Source organism: Tasmannia lanceolata, unplaced genomic scaffold (genome assembly GCF_043159265.1).
Source record: "Tasmannia lanceolata isolate RefF3 unplaced genomic scaffold, GAP_Taslan_0.1 ptg000002l, whole genome shotgun sequence".
NCBI lineage: Eukaryota > Viridiplantae > Streptophyta > Magnoliopsida > Canellales > Winteraceae > Tasmannia > Tasmannia lanceolata.
Window position 1 is genome coordinate 15,379,948 of NW_027518679.1, and position 11,400 is coordinate 15,391,347.

Here is an 11,400-nt window from a genome sequence, read left to right on the forward strand (position 1 = left end):
TTGAATAGGCTTAGATAAAATGTGATACCATATTTGTATGGGTCCAAAGAGAACAGCACACTCTAGTTATACAGACCCAGAGGAAACGAGACACCAGAATGAGACACCGTATTTGTACGATTTCCCAAAGAAAATGAGCAACCATATTTGTATGGATCCCAAAGAGGAATAAGAGACTATTTTTTAATGGACTAAGAAATGATGAGATACCGTATTTGTACGATTCCCAAGGAACATGAGATACCATATTTGTATGGATCCTAAAGAGGAGTAAGAGACCATTTTTTTAAATGGACTAAGACAGGATGTGACACCGTATTTGTACGGTTTCCCAAAGAAAATGAGCAACCATAGGTATGGATCCCCAAAGAGGAATAAGAGACCATTTTTTAATAGACTCAGAAAGGATGAGGTACCGTATTTGTACGATTCCCAAGAAATATGAGATACCATATTTGTATGGATCCCCAAATAGGAATAAGAGACCATTTTTTAATAGACTCAGAAAGGATGAGATACCGTATTTGTACGATTCCCAAGGAATATGAGATACCATATTTGTATGGATCCCAAAGAGGAATAAGAGACCATTTTTTAAAATGGACTAAGAAAGGATGAGACACCGTATTTGTACGGTTTTCCAAAGAAAATGAGCAACCATATTTGTATGGATCCCCAAAGAGGAATAAGAGACAATTTTTTAATAGACTCAGAAAGGATGAGATATCGTATTTGTACGATTCCCAAGGAATATAAGATACCATATTTGTATAGATCTCAAAGAGGAATAAGAGACCATTTTTAAATGGACTTAAGATAGAATGAAATACTGTATTTGTACAGTTCCCAAAGGAAATGAGACATCATATTTATATGGATCCCAAAGTGGAATAAGAGACCATTTTTAAATGGACTTAGATAGAATGAAATACTGTATTTGTACAGTTTCCAAAGGAAATGAGACATCATACTTATATGGATCCCAAAGTGGAATAAGAGACCATTTTTTTAAATGGACTCAGATAAGATGAAATACCGTATTTTTACTAATTCCAAGAAAATGAGGCATCATATTTGTATGATGTTCAAAGAGAATTAAGAGATCATTTTTGAATGGACTCAGATAAGATGAATTACCGTATTTTTACAGACTCCAAGAAAATGAGATATCATATTTGTATGATGTTCAAAGAGATTTAAGAGACCATTTTTGAATGGACTCAGATAAAATGAAATACCGTATTTTTACGGATTCCAACGAAATGAGACATCATATTCGTATGATGTTCAAAGAGAATTAAGAGACCATTTTTTAATGGACTCAGAGAGAATGAAATACCGTATTTTTACGGATTCCAAGGAAACGAGACATCATATTTGTATGATGTTCAAAGAGAATTAAGAGACCATTTCTGAATGGACTCAGAGAGAATGAAATACCATACTTATATGGATTCCAAGGAAATGAGACATCACATTTGTATGATGCTAAAAAGAATAAGAGACCATAGTTATATGGACTCGAAGATAATGGAATACCATATTTATACGGATTCCAAGAAAATGAGACATCACATTTGTATGATGCTCAAAGAGAATAAGAGAACATTTTGGAATGGACACAGAAAGAATGAAATACCGTATTTTTACGGTTTCCAAGGCAACGAGACATCATATTTGTATGATGTTCAAAGAGAATAAGAAACCATAGACGTGTAGACTCGAAGAGAATGAAATACCGTATTTATACGGAGTTCATGGAAGTGAGACATTACATCTGTATGATGCTCAAAGAGAATAAGAGACCATTTTTTAATGGACTCAAAGATAATGAAATACCGTATTTTTACGGATTCCAAGGAAATGAGACATCACATTTGTATGATGCTCAAAGAGAATAAGAGACCATTTTTTAATGGACTCAGAGATAATAAAACACCGTATTTTTACGGATTCCAAGGAAACGAGACATCATAGTTGTATGATGTTCAAAGAGAATTAAGAGATCATTTTTTAATGGAGTCAGAGAAAATGAAATACCGTATTTTTATGAATTCTAAGGAAACCAGACATCATATTTGTATGATGTTCAAAGAGAATTAAGAGCCCATTTCTGAATGGACTCAGAGATAATGAAATACCATATTTATACGGATTCCAAGGAAATGAGACATCACATTTGTATAATGCTCAAAGAGAATAAGAGACCATTTTTTAATGGACTCCGAGAGAATGAAATACCGTATTTATACGGATTCCAAGGAAATGAGACATCACATTTGTATGATACTCAAAGAGAGTAAGAGACCATAGATGTATGGACTCGAAGAGAATGGAATACCATATTTATACGGATTCCAAGGAAATGAGACATCACATTTGTATGATGCTCAAAGAGAATAAGAGACCATAGTTGTATGGACTCGAAGAGAATGGAATACCATATTTATACAGATTCCAAGGAAATGAGACCGTAATTGTACGGACTCGGAAGGAACATGACACCGTAATTATACGGACCCTGAAGGGAATGAGACACTGTAGTTATACAGCCTCAAAGGGAATAGGACACTGTAGTCATACAGGCCCAAAAGGATTAGAGTCCATAGTCATATGGATTCAAAGAGAATGAGACACCATAGTTGTACGGGTTCAAAAGAGAAAAGACAACTTCGGTTGAGATGAATTAATGAATTCGGTAATGAAGAATTTGTAGATTTTTTATGAACTTGAATTTGAGGTAAACTCGAATTTGATGAATTTTAGATGCTTGAAGTTGGTGTAGGATGAAATCGGGGACAATATAAATCATGCCCGATGAAGATATGGGAAAGTAAGACTTTGACGAATGACAAGACGACAAACCTTAGGAATTATGCAACATGATTAACGAGAATGGTTTAGGAACACTATCAGGAAGCTTCAACATGATTTTTTTTTTCGCAAAGAGATTGTCTGTCTTTTCTTCTAGGGATTTTGATAACTGAAACCTTGATCTAACTACCTGGTATTGGTAATCTAGAACAACGGCTCTCTTGGATACTGAAAATTGGGAAGTGGAATTTTTCCTTTAATAGGTTTTTAGATAAACACTTCTTGACCAGGATAATATTCAACTACCAGGAAGGAAAAAAAAATTTAAGGGTTCATCTTTCTGAGAAACTGGCCCAATCATCATCACATATGAAATCCTCCATGCCTCAGGTGCCTTTCTAGGGCATGGTCCTCTTATGGAAACTCCACTTCCCGATATTTTTACTTCGGAATGCTTCTAAGCTGATCTTCTTTAAAACGAAGCTTTTTGACTAGATTCTCGAGATCTTTTCTTTAGGATTAACTTGGCACAGGTACAATCGCAGGGAGGTGATGACACCGGGCCTATTTCACCAAGATAGTTGCATCATTTGGACACAGGGACGATGGCTGACTCTTCTTAAAGAGGAAATTTGGATAAAGAACACTATTCAAAGGATTGAGAAACTCCGAAAGGGTGAACTTAGAATGACAAAGATTGACTAACTAAACTGACAGACACAGTGATGCTTCTAACTTAGTTAACGTTTTGTTTGGTAAGTCTATCTTTTCAAAGAATAGTTTCTCAATTAATAAACATTGGACTTCTTCCTTAAAACAGTAATGCCTCAAGGATTTGGTTACCATTCCTAGGATTGCTTGGTTTCAATGCCCCCAATTTCTAGGATGACATTTGAACTCGCTTGAACTTCTTTTTGATCTTCAGTCTTGATACCGGTTGTAGCCTTCTTGTAATGATTCTCTTACCGTGACCAAGTCATCTCTTCAGGGTTTTTAACTTGGCGGACCGTGCTAGCCTTAACTTTTGCCTGAACTGCCTTTCTAGGTTTTCGATCCAACAGGCTATCTCCTTAGCTTTTGCCTAAACCGCCCTTTCGAGTTTCAACTTAGCAGGGGAATGATCTTAAATTTTGCCTACACCGCCTTTTCAGGTTTTTAATCTAGCAGATCTTCAAACTCCGTTCTTTTTCTTATTCATCATTTTTTTTTTCTGGAATGAACATCTGAAGGACTTTATAGGTAGGATAGGGCTTTTCAAAGAATGGCTTACGGTTTTGGGCATTCTGGAAATCAAAACATTAGTTTGGAAATAAGATTTCACAAATTTTGGACATGGTTTGATATACTTTTGGATTCGTTCATCAAGAAATAACCCCTTTCGGGATTATTGTTTGAAAAATATAATGAAAATTAAAACAGCCAAACCGCGATTGGAAATTAAGTTCCAGTAGTATTTTATTTTATAAAAATCCCAAAAAATATCAGTTTTTAAAGAAACCCATGTTTTCTAACACTTGCTTTGATAATCCGATTTAAATCTATATTGAATAAAAAACGGAAGAAAATCATTATTAAATGGAGGAAATTTGATTTTTTGGTGAAATTTTGAATTTTGAAAACTTATAATCTATATTATAACATACTGGAATTTCAAGGAAAAATTCATTGATTTGATCTATCAAAAGTAAAACCCTAGCATGCATTTCTACTTTTGATATTACAAAGATAAAGATCCTACCGTTGATCGCGCTCCTTGTCTCTAAGGTGCGTAGATCCGAGGTATACGCTTTGTCGCACCATTTTATATGATGAAGAAGACTCAAAGAACACCCCAAAGATCCTTGATATGTGATTTGTTGAAGAAAAGGGATTTCAAGAATCCCTTTTGTGAAGAACCCTTGAGAGATATGAACACACTTCAAGAGAGAAGAAGTTTTTTTTTTCTTGGGAGGAGAGAGAAAAAGGACGAATTTGGATTTTTTTTCAATCTTTTCTAGGATTGTTTGCTTTGATTTTTATATAAAAAAGCTAGGGTTAAGAGAGAAATAGTAGTTTCCAATGTGAGAGCTCTCTTTTTGGCTTGTTTCCAATTTTCCCTTATTACTTTCTTTCTTTCTTGTTTCCAAATTGGATTTGATTCCAATCTTAATTTCTTGTCAATCAAGACATGCTATTCTTTATTCAACATTGCTTCTTCGGAAGAAAACCTTTTTTAAGCAATCATTCCTCTTTTCCTTCTTTCCTTCTTTTTTTTTTAATTCTTTTAACAAATATGATATCACCATTGTGACATCATCATGGTTGGGTGCTCAACTCATGTGGGTCAGCCATGTGGGGCGCCCACCATGGTGGTCGACCCAAATGGGTGAACCCACATGAGCTCCATCTTTCCAGTCTTTAGCCCAATGGGCCATTTCACACGGGTTTCGGGTTTTTCCGTAAAAATTCAATAAAATCTTTCTAAATTCAACATTCTATATATGGACCCAACCCATTTGACATTTATGGTGCATCCCTCACACATGATTGAACCATCTTTTTTGGGAAAATAATTTTTCGGACCAAAATGCCCCTATTTGACAATTACACATCCAAATGTGACCAAAATAACCTTAAATTGGTTCACCCCTAAAGGGAAAAGTTAAAAATGGAAAGTCTTTGTGATCAAACTTAAAAAAAAAGAAACTTTTAAAGTTGGGTCCTTTTGATGAGCAATATCAAACATGATCATTTGGTACCCCCTGAAAATACCCAAAAATGCCCTCAACACTTAGAATTTTCAAATTAAGCGAAACCCCTGAGAATTCTAAATTTAGTAGGTTTTTCAAAATTCAGGAAATCATTCATAATCTCTCAGACATATTTCGGGGATCAAAATAATTACACAGGAAAAGACCAAATTACCCCGAGGTGCTAGAATTTGGCGAGACTAGGGAAAACCCTGAGAAATTCCCAAAATAACAGATTTTCAAAAATTTATGAACAGAGTCAAGATTTCTTAGACACAACTTAGGGACCAAATATGATATATTGGAAATGTCTAAAATACCCCCGAAGTGCAAGACTAAGAGAAAATCTTGAGAGATCTAAATTTAGCAGGTTTCCCAAATCTTACGAAATTACTCATAATCCATCAGCCGTACCCTCGAGATGGTTTTGGACATATGAGAAATGATTGAAATATCCATAAGATGATGAAAATGTGGAAGCCCCATGAGTTTCTAAAAATAGCAGCTTTTTCAAAATTTGTAAAATCACTCAAGATTTCTCAAATATAACTCGGGGATCAAACGAGACACATCGGGAATGACCAAGATACCCTTGCAGTGCAAAATAGGCAAAAATGAGGGAAACCCTGAAAATTATAAAAATAGCAGGTTTTTTCATTTGCTTGGAAACTTGAACTTTCATCTTTCAGAGGCCAAAGAAACCCCCTAGAGACCTTCAGGATCGCGAGTCAACTTCAAAACTCTCATAATGAAATGAAATCTGCCTTAAAATGCATGGATGCCTAATCTAATGCTGAATACGGATTCAAAACTCGATGATACTACCGAATCTTTTGCTTTTTAAAGCGTAGCAAAATGGGGGTGTCTACAGGACCATGGCCATGAAAGGTGGTGAACCAAACCATCAGTCAGACCCAAAACTGAAAGAAGGAACAAACTCCACCTGATGATAATAGATCAGAAAAACTCACAAGCATGGGCCTAAGACACCGGAATGACCATATGATAAGAGATCACAGGGTAAATCATAATCTAGCTGACAACCGAGCAAGAATAAGGGTCATCGATCAGGTCTGAAGGAATACACGACTGCAATAGATACAGAAACCTAATCTAGGAGACGGGTCCTAATCTGAGGATAGATATAATACATGCACGTACATATATACATACATACCCTAACCAGGGGCACCAGCCCTAACCTGATCTAGCGGAGCCAAGAAAGTCTCGACTCAAAAGTGTCTGTGAGTGTACTAGATAATGCGGCGCGTAATCACGGTGTGACTTACCCTTCTACACTACATGGGTAGGCTAACTTCTATCCTAGGCTCACATATGTTGGTCGCACATGTTCGTCCTATATGAGTACATATATATAGTGTCCTAGCAAGGGTTCCCTAATTTTGGTTCTAAAGGGAGCAACTAATATATATATATATACATAATATAATGAAATAAAAGTAGGGCCCAGGCATATCTGCAGGGTACTTTGCTTATGACCATACCCTTGATGTATAACGCCAGCACACCCAGCATTATACAGAGTATGTTCACCGCTCACCAGCTGCTGTAGAACACCAACACACCCAGTGTCTACGGTTGCAGCTCCGGCGCATAGCTTGGAAATAGAATCAACGGTTCCCTCAAGGTCATAATTTCCCATCTGGTACGCAGCATATCTATTCCCTGGGGCCAATAATGAAAACAATGAAAGAAATAAAGAATATGACAATGTATGATGTGCAGTGTGTGAATCCCTCGTTTTATTTATGCACCTACTTGGTGCCCCTAGATTTTTAACGATAAAGTTCCCACTTAACTTGGTTTTGACCCAAATTTTTTCAAGATTAATTAAAATGGCATTTTTACAGAGTTAGGCAATGTTTCAAAAGAGATCCCCAGTAGAGTCGCCAGCCTGTGGAACCCGATCCGAGAGAGGAGGGGGGACGAGCCCCCATAAAGTCTCTAGATCATCCACGTGAAGGAGAGCTCCACCAAGGAACTCTCGAAAGAGTGCTCCTCACAGCATGAACGGCGATGAAAAGTGAGATACCTCTCGATTCGGGGATTAGCCCGGATTCGAGGCGTACCTTAAACAAAGAAAGAGTCGCCATCCAAGGAAGTAGGCCCTGGATCCCATGCTGTGCTCTGTCGCAACAGATAACCAGAGATACAAAAGGTCCGTGACTGATGGCGAATGGGGAAGGGGTTAGGCACCCCCAATTCGCCCAAGTGCAAGCACCTGGTCTCTTATGCCATTTATTATTAACCTTGAAGAGTTTTGGACGAAAATCATGCGAAATGGGAACGAATATCCCCGAGATAACGTCTATCTAATCATGCATGTCTCGGAGATGAATAATAAGTACACACAAAAAGAAATGAAAGACATGGCACCTAAGAATAGCTAGGTTATGAGTGTCATGCCTAATTGGTGTCTAAGTTCTGATGGGCAAAGACATGCATGCTAAAGCTAAAAGTATAGGGTTTGTACATGAAAGTAAGAAAACACAACAAAACACGCAGCACGACTTGACTCCACACACAATATAACAGGAAAAACCCTAAGACTCTAATATGATACTTGACTCGGACCAAGGTGGCCATCCATCCCGACTAATCTACGTATCCCGGCCTCGGGAAGAATCAGAGCCAACGTAGTTCGGCGGCCTATTCTAAACTACAATGCTTAACCCTCTAGGACTGCTATCCTAGACTAGATCAACTAGACCTGACTAGTTTTTAAAGCTTCTTGCGTCATTACTTAAGTTCAAGTGAATGGTAATTTTTAGGACTCCCTATATGCCCTAACTAATGCAGGTGGGCCCTACACCCTGTGTGTGACTAGGCTGTGCGTCCTAAGAAAAACCATAGGCTATCTAAGCGCATTCTAGCCATCGGATCGACTAAGTGTCTAGCCGACCACGACTCGAGGCCTCCTAACTCTAGGGACACTCACATGACCAGACACAGTATATCAACACAATCAGAACAGACTCCTAATTCTAAGACACCCCAAACGTCTAGGACAGACTCCTAACTCTATGGGAAGATCTTTTGAAAATAATTTGCAAGGTTATTTTGAAGAATTTTTGTATTTTTGGAAGGTTTGAAAGGTTTTGAAGCTTATGAAGTTTTTGAAGTTGTGACTGAACTCGGGATGCCAGCTGAAAGCCCGAGCTGCCTACGTACCCCTCAGCTAGGGATCAAGCCATCCGTAGTTCGGACCCTTCTAAACTACGAAGCCTAGGAACATGCAAAGACTTACTCTGAAAGATAGAAGGACGGAATCCTAAACCATATGAATGGATAGGACAGAATCCTAAACTCTATAAGGGATAGGACAGACTCCTAAACTCTATAGGGGGTAGGACAGACTCCTATGATTCTATGATGGTAGGACGGAATCCAATAACTCAGCAAAGGTAGGACAGACTCCTAACTCTGAGAAAGGTAGGACAGACTCCTAAACTCTATAGGGGTAGGACAGACTAGTAAACTCTATAGAGGTTGGACAGGCTCCTAAACTCTATAGGGGGTAGGACAGACTCCTAAACTCTAAAAGGGATAGGACAGACTCCTATACTCTATGGCGGCAGGACAGACTCCTAAACCCTATGATGGAGTAGGACAGACTCCTAAACTCTACGATGGTAGGACAGACTCCTAAACCCCATGAACGACCCTAGAAGGTAGAAATCCCTTAACCTGCGAAAGTTCTAAGGCAAGAAGGGGAAAGGATAGCTCAAGATACATTCCGTGATAGCCTTGACCCGACGAAGGACTTCTGAAATGAATGGATAATTCCTCGAAAACCGACAGAAACCTTGAGACCTAATGAAAATCCCAAAACTAAGAGTAGTCTAGACAGGGAAGGAAAGGGAAAAACAAGGATGGGCTGTGAGTAGCCTCATCATAGCCTTTATCAACCTTCGCATGAGTACAAGAGAATGGGGACTTATTTGAGAACCAAGCTAAGGAAAAGAGGCAACTTTCACTGTTTGGGTAGTAGAACCTAATGATATCTTTCTCTTAGAGACATGCAAACAACAGATACAAACCTACAGATCCTAATGTGCAAATAAATCCAACAAAACATGGAAGAGTTTATATTGCAAATATCACAAGGAAGATAGGTTTGAATGGGACGCAAAAATGGAGCTAGTAATGCTGGCGAAATTCACAATGGAGGTGTCTCTATTCACAAACCCTTGAAGCGAAACACCTTCACAAACAAAACTGGGTAGAAGAATCCCCGTACAAAATGTTGTTTGAACACTCCAAATAATGGGACTGTATCATGGGGATCTATTAAAGATAAATCAAGTCTTAAGGTTTCTTGAACTAATCAAAGAATATTGCACAATTCTCATTAGCTAGAAACTTAAGATTGCATGAAAGAAGCAAAATCACAAGCCCAGTGTAAAAATATAAAAATACAGAGGAACGAGACACAGAGGTTATGGGTAATGTCGAAAGAATTTGGGCCTAATTCTATGTAGTCCGAGATGCCTGGTGATAAGAGTAACGAGTTAACAAAAGAGACGAGATCAGAGTTGATAGCAAGATCATGACTTTATGTCTCGCAAATACGCATTTGCTATTCGAACACAGATACATAGACTCAAAAAAAAACAGGGCACATGACTGAACTGTTTTTATTATGTCACCCACCTGTACACCTTAAAAACTCAACAACAAGATGGAATTTGAATGAAAAACAGGGCTACATCTTTGTCCTCTCCTTTGGGATCATTCAACAAATAACATGTGCACATGCTCTTGGAAGTAAAGAGGGATACAACCTGGTTCACAACTCATTGTAGATTAGAGACAAGGTGGAGCTGTGCAATCATCAAGACAAGATTTGACTGATATCATTCCCCATAAAATGCTAGGATAAGCAAAAACCAAGTGGATGACAAAGCATGATTGTGCTAACATGATTCCTCAAAAGGAAACAAAAGAAAAGGGGGCTCTGATTATTTATAGATGGAGTTTAGGGACTTTGATCATGAATATAATCCCAACCCTCTAAACCACTATAAACTTGATTAGCAATTTATTGACGCTAGAAAACCCAAACCGCAAGCAATAGAGGCAGTCCACAGACCTTATACTAACATAATTTCCACTCGAATTGACCACAAATTAAAAGATTATGAAAGAGTTACCTCTGAGATTATCTGTGATGCAATTGCAACCTCCTATGCACTGACTCGGAATTTGCAGGTGCTGATCTTTGGGCTGAAATCTCCACTCGGATCTAATCCTTGCTGAAGCAGGGGAGGTCGGATAGGATTTTTTAAAAATGTATGGAGGTGAGGAAATGGATGGGTAAAGGGTGGTACAAATGAAGTCTGTTGCGATGGGTTGAAATGGGTTTGGGTTAGAGAGTTTTGAAAGAAGGTTTGGGAGTGGGTTTGGTAGAAATGGAAATGGAGTTAAAGATGGAGGTTGAAGAGGCTTTGGAGGTGGAGAAATGGTAGAGGGGTGGAGAAGAAGAGATGAGAGGGGTGTCGAAGGTTGGCCGGAATCCGGCAAGGTTGCCGGAGAAGGACTTTTTATTCTTTTTCTTTTTTTTTCTCTCCTCTGCTCCCTCTCTCTCTCTCTCTCACTCTCTCTCTCTCTCTCTCTCTGTTAAATGAAGAAATGGAAATGGAAAATAAAAAAATGATGTAGGATGGGGTTTTGAAGTGCGTAGAAATGGGGTGGAGGATTTGGGTTTAATGGTGGAGGTTGGCTGAGATGGCAGTGGAAGATGGGTGTGGCCGTTAATAGTGGAGGCACGGCCGGAGTAGGTAGAGTTTGGGTTTTTGAAAATGGGTTTTGGGGAAAACGGATGAGATGGAGAAGA